The 13461-nt window shown below is 46.1% G+C and overlaps 1 non-coding gene across 1 annotated transcript; it reads right to left on the bottom strand.

The window, feature by feature from the left end:
* Nucleotides 1–5414: 5414 nt before the first annotated feature.
* Trnat-agu (transfer RNA threonine (anticodon AGU)) lies at nt 5415–5489 on the bottom strand. The gene has a single exon. It is a non-coding gene; the product is annotated as a tRNA-Thr (tRNA).
* Between the last annotated feature and the right edge of the window lie 7972 nt (nt 5490–13461).

The raw sequence follows: 13461 nt of genomic DNA, 5'->3' as shown, positions 1-13461 counted from the left end.
GGGTGTGTCAGCCCCAAACCGGCAACTGCTACAGCTGAATTTTATACCAATGCAGTTGAAACGGACGAAATAAAAAAAATAAATCATGCAGTTTCCTCAGTACTGGACAGTTGTCGACCTACCATCACGTGGCAGCATGTCTCGAACAAGTAAATTACTAATATTGTTTATTAATATACGACATGAGCAGCTAGGGTCCAAACACATTTCCACACTTGAAGTTAGTTCGATGTTTCTCCATACAAGGAATAATGCAGCATCCTCGGTGCCGAAAACTCCTCAGTGTAGTCAGAAATTTCGTTTGATCCTCGTTCTTTAGTATGACTTTCTCTCTGTCGCTTCCTTCAGCTCAGCTAATCTGACAATATGAAAAATGCTGGACTGCACCACGGTGTGGAGTCCACGTCAGACTACACGTGTCCTCCCCCTCCCCCCCCCCCCCCCCAACCACCACCACCAGCAGCACCATACACAAGGTGTATTCCGAAAGTAAGATCAGATCGGTCGCGAAATGGAAACCACAACGAAAATCCGATAAAGCTGTGCGTGGGTGTAGTGGACAGTGTCTCCAGTATGCCCGCTGACCGCTGCTCGTACAGTGAGCACGTAAAGATGCCTAGAAAATAGTGTCTCCCGCCAAGTATGAGTACCCGTGAGAGACTTCGCATGATATGATGCAGTGTTCGATGGGAAGTGTTTGATCTCCCTCCATACAGCCCGGATTTTGCTCCCTCTGATTTTCATCTCTGCTGAAATGGGTCGCTGGCTATGAAGTCAACATTTTGGCACAGACAACGATCTGCAGATAAGCGTAGAGAATCGGCGAAAAGTGCAGGCGACTGCCTTCTATCACGAGAGTAATGGAAAGTTGGCACAACGCTACGACAAATGTCTCAGACGGAGCGGCGACTATACACAGATGTTGCTGGAAGATGTGGCTAACTATTGCAAATAAAACACTTTTGATTTTTACTGTGGTTTCCATTTCACGACCGATCGGACCTTACTTTCGGAATACGCCTCGTAGCTGGATGGGTAAGTTGATTCAACTCTCGGAGGAAAGCAACGGCGTCTTAGCAGGTGCCTATAAAGTGTTTAAAACAAGTTGCGACTTTTGACAGTTCAGTACGCAGCGAGTGGAGTGAAGCGCAGACGGCAGCGTGTGATGGGCGCGTCAGCAGGTGCCCGCAGTATAATGCCAGGCCAGGCCAGGCCAGGCCTACTCGGCGCGGCGCTTGACTGTGAGAAAAGCAAGTCGGTCGATTGGCGATTTTTCTCAAACGACTTTAAACAATCTATTCGGTAATAAAATATCATTCTCGGCCGTCTTACAGTTTAATTCGTCGGCTTCATGCTGAACCGTCTATCATTTCATTAATCGTCATAGTTATTGTGATATTTCGGTAGTAGGTGAACTACTCCAAGAAATTCTTAGTTTGCAGTGAAAAACAGGTACCGTTACGAATTTATGTTTGGTGCGTGTTATGTAACGAGCTGCTGCGTATTTAATATAGATAATATATAGAATTTTAACTAGGAGGGATACCGCTGTTTCCAATGTCGAGAAAATGGAATGTATGTAAGGTGCTCCGGCATGATCGCGTGAGTCAGTGCAATATTTATAAATTCCTCGTATCTCATAAATGGTTTGAGATACTGAAGCATGATTTTGGCAAATGACGGCTCCCAAAGACAATACTGTCTTGCCATATAATTAATATACAGAACTTCCACATCTACCGCGATATTCAGGCGACTATAGATTTTGTCAGTGAAATAATGTAATTATTGAGGGCTATCGATAGCTGGTGAAACGAGAACTGCTGTGGGTTTTGTAACAATGTAAGTGAAGAAGTTACAAGTTTATTCTTATACTGACAATGGACTGCTTCAAAAACTATTGACCTGAGCTGCGCTTAGTTGTTAGCTTAATATATTTTCACTATTTCAGGATTCTGTCGCAATTTCAACTGAATCAGAATATTAGTGAAATGAATGTTTCTAACCTCTGATGTGTTTTGACAAAAAAAAAAAAAGCAGACATCAACATGGCAACTCGTCGCAGTCCTTCATGGATCAATGTCTCCTTTAACTACCTTCTTGGTATTGCTTACAACTCAAGATAAGTCCTGTCGTGTAACATTTATAGTGGCTTCTTTTGTAGGAGGAAGCCTGATTAAACTATTTCATTTATCGTCAGACAGTTCGTCGACCTGGTACAGTGATATGGCTTGCACAACATTACAAGTTCCATTAGCTTCACCTTATACAGGTTCAACTTCATCTCGCGGAACATTTTTTGGTACTAGAGCAAAATATCCGCTTTCCTCCACTGCGTTTTGGAGCTTTATGCATCACAACAGAGTGGTACGTCGTTTTGTCCCTTACTGTTGTCGAATTCCGAGGGATGTTTTGTAGCAGAACGTTATCTTCGCAGCCGGTGAACGTGTTTTCGTTGACTCTTTTATTGCAAATCTCGTATTCAGACGTACTGCACTGTTGTTATTAATGCGACGCCAACACAAAACACTTGTTCGCAATACCTGACGACAGTGCCAGAAAATACTATTTTACGAGAGCTGACGAACGTTGTATATAATGCGTGACACCACGTGGTGCTGTTTATTCATGATGTGGCAACAGGTGCGCTTTACCAGCCGAACAGCTGGTGGTGTGGTAAGGAAAGCCTGCTCGCTATTGGTGTTACCTGGGCAACGGCGACAGGACCCAAGTAATTTTAAACTCACTGTAGTAAAGCACTGTGGTGTTCAAATCAACGTTCGGGTGATGATAGCTTTATTTTATGCTTTATTGAGGCTATATGATGGTGCTTTGGTTGAGTACTGGAGTGGTACCGAGTCAAATACTTTTCCAGTAGTATCGCGTATCTGACTGAGCGCCTTGACCGAGACTTTCAGGAAGTCACGCCTGAACGGCGGGTGTTGGGTTTGGCGTGAGTTGTGTTTACGGAATCCGCATCCGCGCTGCTCGGCACGCAGGGGGCAGGGGTTGCTGGCGCCGCCCGCCGGGATGCCTGCCGCGCAGGGGCGCACCTTGCGAGCTGTGCCTGCCGCCTGTACCGTAGCGCAACGACTTCTCGTTACACGTGGCGCGCAACCTCCACTGCCGTATCGGCTGAATGCAGGCGAGGACTGTCTCTTCCCACAAGGACATTCTGAGGGCCACGTGTGTGTCACACGATCAAGCCCTAAAGAGAGAATCACTTCACGCCTATATCACCTTTATTTCGTGAAAGGTTGTCGGAAGATTTTGGGAGGATACTGAAAATGCAGAGAGGCTGTTAGAAATGTGTGGAGACTGCAGTCCTAAGATACGGAATAGCTTTTTCCGATCAAAGAGATCCATAAATATTCCTTCACACAGCCTACAAGGAAGTTACAATCTCTAATTAGTTACGCTGTAAGGAAAGAAAGTAATCGTACAAAGATGGAGGACTGTATATCGTACGGCGGAGTAGAATGCGCATCTCACCATTTCCTGCTTCGGTGTGCACTTTGGTTCTCCTTTCAAAAAATTATTAAGTGCCAAAAGAATTGTAATGAGAATGGAGAGAAGCGGGACCAGCCGTAATATAAGTTTTCTGCAGGATCCTTCATCTGCCTTCTTATTCAAGTTTAGACTGAGTGGGTAGCTGCATCAGACTAATAGTACAACAGTGGAAGTAGCGCATTAAGACAGTTGTGAGAGCTATTCATGAAGCTGCTTTTGAACGTATCGGAGTCTTTGAGAATAGGTCTGGCAAATTTAAAAGTGACTGGTGGGCGCCCATATCGCCACATAGGTGAGGAGCAAAAGGAGGTCTACAACAGGTGTCTCTGAGCAACAAGACTGATGATAGAACTAGGAATGTGAGACTGAGGGGAGAGCAAAGAATGCAATAAATAAAGAAAAAAAATGCTATGTAGAACTTTAAAGGTGAGGAAATTAATAATTGCATAAGGCTATCAAAGTCCGTAAAAGCACGGAAGTTAATAAAATAGCTAAGAACAAATGACAGAAGTAGTATAAACGTGCAGCTGATAAGCCTATATAGATGAAAGACATACTATGAACTGTTTAAGGAATATCGATCCGAATTTGAGAATATATCATCCTATGCAAGCAAGGAACATGAGACAGAAACCCAGGAGATCTCAACAGCGGTAGTACAGTATACAGTTAAGCAATTAATAAATGGCAAAACACCAGGAAATTGAGTTTTATATATGGAGTTGTTCCGGGCCAAATGTTTTATTCGAATATCTTGCAAACCTATTTTAACAGTTGTCTTAGTGGAGAGTAAATCCCTATCGACTTTAAAGAAGGGTTCATCACAAACATATTTTAAAAAGGGAAGCAAGGATGGCTGCGCAAATTATCGAGGCATCACAGTTCTCAGTTCTATGTGGTAAGATACTTAAAACTAGAATTGTGAGAGAAATTGAGGAAGTAGAAGAAGAGAGTGGCTTTCGTGCAGGACGATCTTGCATCGGTAATATCTGGACCATTAGACAAGTGACTCGCAACAGACTGGCACATAACGTGGAGACACACGTGGCTTCTGTAGATTTGCAGAAGATCTATGACAGTGTATCGCTTTCTAAGCTGTGGAAAGCAATAAAAATCCAAAATATACATAAATTGCTCAAGAGAAGAGAGCAGTGATATAACGCTAGTGAATGATGAAATTGAAACTTTTCGTGAAAATGTGCGAGAAATGTGGTAAAATTAAAAGGCGAGGTTGCCGGACTCGTACATTACGGTGTGTACACGTGCCGCGCTCCGTCGTTACGTGCAACGACAAGACAGGGTCTACGCTACTAAGATAAAAACTATTTGCTCTTGGCTCTACGTTGCGCGAAATAGATTCGGGGGCAAGTAAGACTGTTGTGAGTGGAACTGTATCGTATCGTTTACAGTAGTATAAAGGGGCAGTCAAACTGCTTATTATTTCGAAAGTAACCGACATAGTTGTTAATACATTTATGCCACTGCGAGACAAGACGGTCAGTGCCTTTATGGATAAATATTTATGGTTGGCTACGAAACCGTGATTGTACCGAGGTATCTACCTCTTAGTCCGAAGCAAATCGACGGCTGCGAATGCTTTTCTTCGGCGCTCCAAAAATATGGAGATCGCATGTGGAGATACGGGGCTGTATGCAGGATATATATATGTTCCCAGCGAGACTTGTGCAGCGCACTGGAAACATCTTTTGTCAACATTCATTATGTTGCACGATAATTCCCGCCCACCAGTTGCGCCGAATGGTGGCGGAGTGTGGCTGTAGCCAGGGATGGAGATCTTCTCTGGGTAATCGCTTTGTATGTAAATTGAAGGGGGGGGGGGGGGGGGTGACTGCTGACAGCTGCAGCAAGACATTACGCGGAATCAGCGGCGACAGGCCAAAATGTGTACCGGACTGGGATTCGGACCCAGGATCACCTGCGTACTAGGCAGGTGCGGTAACCACTGCGCCATCCGGGACACAGACAGCGTTGTCGCCACTGCGCGGACTGCCTCGGCACGCCTCAAGGGCGGCCCACTCTGCCAGCCACTGCCGCCTATCCGCAGTCCCTGTCCATTGTACTCCTGTCCGCTACTCAGAGATTCCCGCAGGAGGTCGAACGTATCTGTGTATTTGCACTGAACAAAGTGAATACATTGTCTAGCCAGGCTTATGAATTATTCGAATGCACGGTGTCTGTTCCTTCGAAAGAACAGACACCATGCAGATCCCACAGCTGTGAAACACCGTATGTAAATTTATCTGCGTAGTCTTCAAATAATCGCTATGTAGAGTGAATGCATCCTGTCATTCAGTAGACGTCTGTAATCTGGAAATTTGTGGTAATTTCCTATGGGACCAAACTACTGAGGTCATCGTTCCCTAGGCTTGCACACTACTTAATCTAACTCAAGCTAACTTACGTAAGGACAGCACACCCGCCCATGCCTGAGAGACGACTCGAACCTCCGACTCTCAACGCGGCCTTCTGTAATTTCTTCAACTACTAAGTCTAAGTGACGATTCCATTTGACATTCCTGCAACAAGTTACACTTCGGTTCTTGTAAGAATTGACTGCTTTAAGCTGTGGCTCATTAACATCGCAGTCGTAGAATAGCAGGTTTCTGTTTTGTCGTTTGTGTACAATCAAAACAAGTTCATCATATTTGAATCATCATCAAGATATGACTGGATATTTGTGGAGATTCTCTGAGACAGTGCTTGCTGCGTCACTTGTAGAAACGCTGAGGTTACAGTTACATATTGTCAGCGGCCACAATAGTATAACACACGGATAGTGCCGCAGTACACTTTCCTCAGTTACGCACAAAGTTACTTCTTCGCCTGTTGACGACCCTCTATGCAACACAATACGCAGAACTCCTCCATCCGGCTACATATTTACTTCGGTGCCCCATAAAAACTGTTCAAATGGAGCTACGCGAATTCGATCGACAGATTTCAGATCGCCGTGTGAGAAAGGCGGTGACCTGATGGCCCCGCCCCGGCAGCAGCGCCAGGCCCCCAGCTGCCGCCTCTCTGCCCCCACCAGAGTCGACGCGCCGAATGCTGTGGAACTGCCTGCACCACAGTGCGTGGCGCGACCACCCCCTGCGGTATACCTGTCCAGCGGGGGGACTCTCCACAGTAGCTCCCGTCATACGAATTACCTCACTATTCTTTCGTCTTCCAGTAAAAGCAGTTTCGGACGAGGACGAATAGTTACTAGACTAAAACAGAAGGAAATTTTTATTTATAAATACACTAGAGAGCCAAAGAAAGTGGTACACCTGCCTAATGTCGTGTAATACCCCGCGAGCACGGAGAGGTGCCGCAACACGACGTGGCATGGACTCGACTAAGTAGTGCTGGAGGGAACTGACACCGTGAATCCTGCAGGGCTCTCCATAAATCTGTGAGACTACCAGGGTGTGGAGATCTCTTCTGAATAGCACGTTGCAAGGGATCCCAGATATGCTTAATAATGTTCATGTCTGCGGAGCTTGGTGGCCAGCGGAAGTGTTTAAACTCAGAGGAGTGTTGCCGGAGCCACTCAGTAGCAATTCTGGACGTGTGGGGTGTCGCATTGTGCTGATGGAATTGCCAAGTCCGTCAGAATGGATGCAGGTGATCAGACAATATGCTTACCTGTATGTCACCTGTCAGATTCGTATCTAGATGTATCAGGAGTCCCATATCACTCCAACTGCACACGCTCCACACCATTAAAGAGCCTCCACCAGTTTGAGACGCAAGGTCCATGGATACTTGAGGTTGCCTCCATTCACGTACACGACCATACTCTCGATACAATTGGAAAAGAGACTCGTCGGACCAGGCAATATGTTTCCAGTCATCATCAGTGTAATGTCGTGTTGACGGGCCCAGGCGAGGTGTAAAGCTTTGTGTCGTGCAGCCATCAAGGGTACACCGAGTGGGCCTTCTGTTCCGAAAGCCCATACCGATGATGGTTCGTGGAATGGTTAGCACGCTGACATTCATTGGTAGTCCATCACTGAAATCTGCAGCAATTTGCGGAAGAGTTGTACTTCTGTCACTTTGAACGATTGTCTTCTGTCGTCGTAGGTCCCGTTCTTGTGGGATCTTTTTCCGGATACAGCGACACCGAAAATTTGACGTTTTACCGGATTCCTGATATTCACGGTACACTCGTCAAATGGTCGTACCGGAAAATCCCCGCTTCATCGCTACCTCAGAGAAGGTGTGTCCCATCACTGGAGCGCTGACTGTAACACCACGGTCAAACTCACTTAAATGTTGATAACCTGCCATCGTAGTAGCAGTAGCCGATCGAACAACTGCGCCACACACTTTTTGTCTCATATAGGCGTTGCCGACCGCAGCGCCGTATTCTGCCCCTTTACGCATCTCTGTATTTGAATACGCACGCCTATACCAGTTTCTTTAGCGGTTGCGTGTATCAAAACATTACGATACTTCCTCAATAGCGTACTGGCCCGCTTTTGAAACGCAACACAGCAGTCACTCGGCACAGCGTGTATTCGACGAGGCTGGGAAGGTGGTCGGGCACGCGTGCGCCACCGAACGTCCGCGCACGAGTGGCGCCGCGCCGCGCAGTGCCTGTGAATCGCGGGCCACCGGCTTGCGCGTGCGGATCTGCCAGCCGATATCATCCCGGACGTTTCCCCGTCCACGTCGAGTAAGGTGAATTCGGTGGCCGACACATCGACGTGCATTTCGGACCGATGTAGCACGATTCTGGCTTGCGACACAGTCAGGTATCCCGCTCCGACATCGTGGAAAATACCGAACACGAAGGGAAGTCGGTGGCCCGCAATAATGTCCGCTTAGTTCACAGCTGTGATCCCGGCTTCGACCACTGCTACAGGTGACCCGGAAGCTCGTTGCGTCACTGCCCCACCGTAATCAGTGAGGACACGGTGCACGTTGCGGGCGGCCGACATCCTAGATAACGGCGCACCCGGACTCGACTGTTCCCCTGGTGCAGCAGGAAACGTTGCCCACCCGCCACTCGTCCGGACAAATCTCGCCCGCTGCGGAGCCCCACGTTCGCGACTGTACACCGAGCGGTGTGCTGGGAAACTGGCACGAGTGCCGGCGTTCTGCTGCTGTCGTCACTCCTGCCGCAGGCCGCAGGCGCGTTCTGTGAGCAGCCGACACCCTGTCGCCTGCTCGTGGTTTCGCCGGCCTCCGACCAGTTTCCGCGGGTGTTCACGACACTAGAACGCCAACACACGACTGGCTTCACTGTTTCCGAAACGATCGTTCCCAGGCGCCAAGCTGTAACAGTGGTCAGTGGAGATGGTGTGCCCACCTGCGGCCATCTCTCGCGTCTTGTCCGACCGTAAACTTCCGGCTCCGCGCCACGTTTTCGCAACGCCGCCAGTCTGGCCGTGGACAGCAGTCAGTTGTTTCGCTCACCAACGTACCTACGTCTACACTCTGGAGGCCGCGTGTGTGACCGAGGGTATTTCTGATACTACGGTCTCTTCACTACTCCTCGTTGAGCGTGGAAAGAATGATGGAAGTAGACATCCGCATTAGCTCTCATTTCACACATTTTATATTTGCTGTCCTTACGCGAGACATATCTGAGAGGGACTGACACGTTGCCCAACTCTACGTACCGTCTCTGAATTTCGACACTAATCCTCGCACGCCTCCTCCTGAAGTTAGTTGAGCATTTCTGTAGCGCTCTCTGGCCCGATAATAGAGCCTGTGACGAAACGAACCGCTTTCGTTGCGTCTTCTCTCCGTCTTCTATTAAACCAACCTGACATCTGATCCGCAACATAAAAGTTACCCAAGAAACCAAAGATTTTTTTCCAGCCCCATTACAGGTACCCTTGAGGAGAAAAATACTTGTTAAACGTGGAGATGGCCGAGGAACGTCAGCCTGCGGAAGGAGGACAGGGAGTGGCCTCAGTTGAGAGTAAGCGTGCCACGTCTCGCAGTCACAAACTGAAACAAATTGTCTCCCAGAGTAATTATTAAAGGTTATGTAAAAATCTTCACTGTGCGAATGAGACGGTTTCCATCTATGATGTACAGAGTTCGTTCATAATTCACAATGCATAAGGACAACAAAAATAGTCAGTTCAGAGGCATAATCAATACTGCGTGCACGTGAGCTTGCGTCAGACTTCTGTGCAATATATTTACTGACACGAAAGAGAACGGAAGATGTACAAAAACTGATACGCTGTTGTTTTAAATGAAGTAAACTATATTGTGATCAACGTCACATATATGACTACATATTTTGAGGACAAATGTTTGATCGTCAATGCAGAGAGTATGTTTCTTTTTCTCAACTTTTTCTCACGAAATATATTACCTTTATTTTGGAAATATGGAGAGGAAATTCGACCAGTCGTCTTATGCAGTTGTTTCAGATAGCTGTGTCTTTTTCTTTCTGCACGTATGAGATATTTTTCGCAAACCATGTGAGCCGTGACCGCAATAGAACAAATGCACACCGATCTTTACAGGAGTTGAGCCGATAACGAATAAAGCATAAGAGATGCACAAACCGCAACTGTTGACACAAATTTATTGAAGTTAGCAAACTGTGGCACACTTCGAGAACCGTATTATCTAGACGATGCCGCAGAGACCGTAGCCTTGTAGACAGTCAGCTGCCAGCTGCTACTACGCTATCGTACGCATATCAGGCGCCACGCTACGTGGTCTCCTAATAAACTTGAAACAATTTTGCCTTCCGTACCATATTTACTAGGAAATACCTGCGTACAGGAAAACATATGCTTGATTGCATTGTGAAGTCTTAACAACAACAGGAAGAAAACACACGATTTTTCAGGAAACATAAACGGTGAGTTAATAGTATACCGGTAGTACCTGTGTGTACTTTTCATCGCTCTATCGTCCCCGCCCGTATTACTACACGGTTAATCCGGTTCATGGTTCAAAGTCTCACTTGCAAATTGTCTGTCTAACGCCTTCTGGGGCTAACCAAAGTTTGATTTTCAGTATTTCGATTAATTATTTACCGAAATCAAAAATTTAAAGTGCTATCATAATCTACTCATTAAGAGTTACAATCTCATGTTAACAGCATCCCCCCTCACATGTAGTGGTAAGAGAGCCCATTGGACAGCCCGTCAAAAATTGAACACAGATCAAGCATGACCAACAGGGAGGTGTACTGGACTGTGAAAAAAAGAATGGCTAAATCGAAACAGCCAACGGTCCAAGAACAAGATGTGCAATAGAGAGTAGCCGGGAAATTTCTGTATGTCCATCCTTGTGCATGGAGGTCTGGCCGCCTACGGGCGTTCACTATTGTAAGAAAGTGAATGACATACACCCGTACTTATGATGTCATTTACTGGGTAGCTACCAGTTTGGGCGCATCAGTGCACCATCTTCAGACCGTAATTGATGCTGAAGGGGTTATCACTATCCACGTATACGATGCATCAGTGGTCAATAGCTGGTTTCCGTGGACTACCCGCAACTGTGATATCGTCTCTGCAGCCATCGTATGTCAAATGACTCCAGAGGCCTTGCATCGTGGGTGAGTGGTTACCACGGTGTTGGACTGCCAAGCGGGCGAGCCGTGAGCAAACCTCTATCACTGTTTTTCCCACTGTTCGCTTTATTCAGATTTGTGTCTGTGTCGTGGGGTAACGTCAGTCTGCAACAGCGAGGTGTAAGGTAGGAACCTATAATGGCCGGCCGTGGTGGTCTCGCGGTTCTAGGTGCGCAGTCCGGAACCGCGCGACTGCTACGGTCGCAGGTTCGAATCCTGCCTCGGGCATGGATGTGTGTGATGTCCTTAGGTTAGTTAGGTTTAAGTAGTTCTAAATTCTAGGGGACTGATGACCACAGCTGTTAAGTCCCATAGTGCTCAGAGCCATTTGAACAATTTTTTTTGAACCTATAATGACAACTGATTCTGCACAACTACTCTATTAGCACCGGAAACGAAGTGGCTTTCGAATGGGAATCGCAAACGTTCTATGACAAGGCGACAAGTCAACTGAATCCTCCACTGGAAAACACGTCTGGTATGTTATACAAGGCATTAGTGGCAGTAAATGTGTCATATGTAGAAATCTCTTATCGACGCACCTAGTTTGTACGCACGGTAAGTGAGTGAGATATACCTCGTTGCCCGAAATAGGTGTTCGTATGAATATGAATGTGATAACTCCCAAGTAAATTATGAGAACATAACAGTTTGTCACATAGGCTGCAACAAATGAACGCAACAGTTTCACAATCACACAGATTCTCTGTGTTCTGTGAGAACATTTGTTTTTGACGTTTTTGAAGTTGTGTTCCGTTTTGGAAGTCTTGACTCTTGAATTCCTTTGTTGTAACGTAGTTCACACCTATTTATTTGTTGTTGTCATTTCTGTTAGATGTCTGTGTGGTACCTCGCCTGCTCTCTGTATTCATCACATTCACTTGCGGCGGTAATGTATTCCTACCACATGACTCGTGTTCTATAACCAATGTATAGTACGACAATTGCCAAGACTACACAAAGAGAACGAACATTTCATGTCCAGACGGACAGTTCACGGTGTTACGGAGAAAAAAAAAAGGCTCGAGAGATTTTTGAACGCGGCTCGCCCTCTTCGTAATGTAAAGCCGTGACCACTCAGGCACGGCGCCACGGCTGTTGCTTCAGCCTGCTCTTCATTGCACTTCTTGTTCTCGTATCGTTCACAATTTGTGTTTCGGTATTACACAGTTCAGTACTCCTTCTTCCTGTGTTCACTTTTTGACGCGCTGTCCACTGGGCCATTGGGGGGGGGGGGGGGGGGCATGATGTGTCACTGCCAATGACTCAACTCTATGAAACTTGGACCAAGCATTGAAAGAACTGCGACAGTCAAGTACAGAATGTAACTGAACGAACTACGCAATCGGACGAACAGAAGTAACTCGGTTTTTCGAAGACAATAAATACAGTCAAGTCACTGCGAATTATGATTGTGATCCAGACATTAAGAAACGTGGGACACGGTATTCCACGGTCTGTGTGACCTGGACGACGGCAATACACGCTCTGCAACGTTCTCCCATGTCGGTAAGAAGTGGCTGTGATGGGCCGCTCTTTGGGTTCCGTTGTTGTTGTTGTGGCTTTAAGTCCAGAAACTGGTTTGATGCAGTTCTTCGTGCTACTCTATCCTGTACAAGATTCTTCATCTCCCAGTACCTACTGCACCCTACATCCTTCTGAATCTGCTTAGTGTATTCATCTCTTAGTTCCCCTCTACGATTTTTACCCTCCACGCTGCCCTCCAATACCAAATTGGTGATCCCTTGCTGCCTCAGTACATGTCCTGCCAACCGGTCCCTTCTTTTTGTCAAGTTGTGCCACAAATTCCTCTTCTCCCCAATTCTATTCAGTACCTCCTCATTAGTTATGTGATCTACCCATCTAATCTTCAGCATACTTCTGTAACACCACAGTTCGAAAGCTTTTATCTCTTCTTGTCCAAACCATTTATCGTCCATGTTTCACTTCCATACATGGCTACACTCCATACAAATACTTTTAGAAAAGACTTCCTTACACTTAAATGTATACTCGACGTTAACAAATTTTCCTTCTTCAGAAACAATTTTCTTGCCATTGCCAGTCTACATTTTATATCCTCTCTACTTCGACCATCGTCAGTTATTTTCCTCTCCAAATAGCAAACCTTATTTACTACTTTAAGTGTCTCATTTCCTAATCTAATTCCCTCATCATCACCTGATTTAATTCGACGACATCCCATTATTCTTGTTTTGCTTTTGTTGGTATTAATCTTATATCCTCCTTTCAAGACACTGTTCAACTGCCGTTCCAGGTTCTTTGCTGACTCTGACAGAATTACAATGTTATCGGCAAACCTCAAAGTTTTTATTTCTTCTCGATGAATTTTAATTCCTACTCCAATTTTTTCTTTTGTTTCCTTTACTGCT

Source organism: Schistocerca serialis, chromosome 8, assembly GCF_023864345.2.
Source record: "Schistocerca serialis cubense isolate TAMUIC-IGC-003099 chromosome 8, iqSchSeri2.2, whole genome shotgun sequence".
NCBI classification, from domain to species: Eukaryota; Metazoa; Arthropoda; class Insecta; order Orthoptera; family Acrididae; genus Schistocerca; species Schistocerca serialis.
This window is presented reverse-complemented; position numbering and strand designations above follow the sequence as displayed.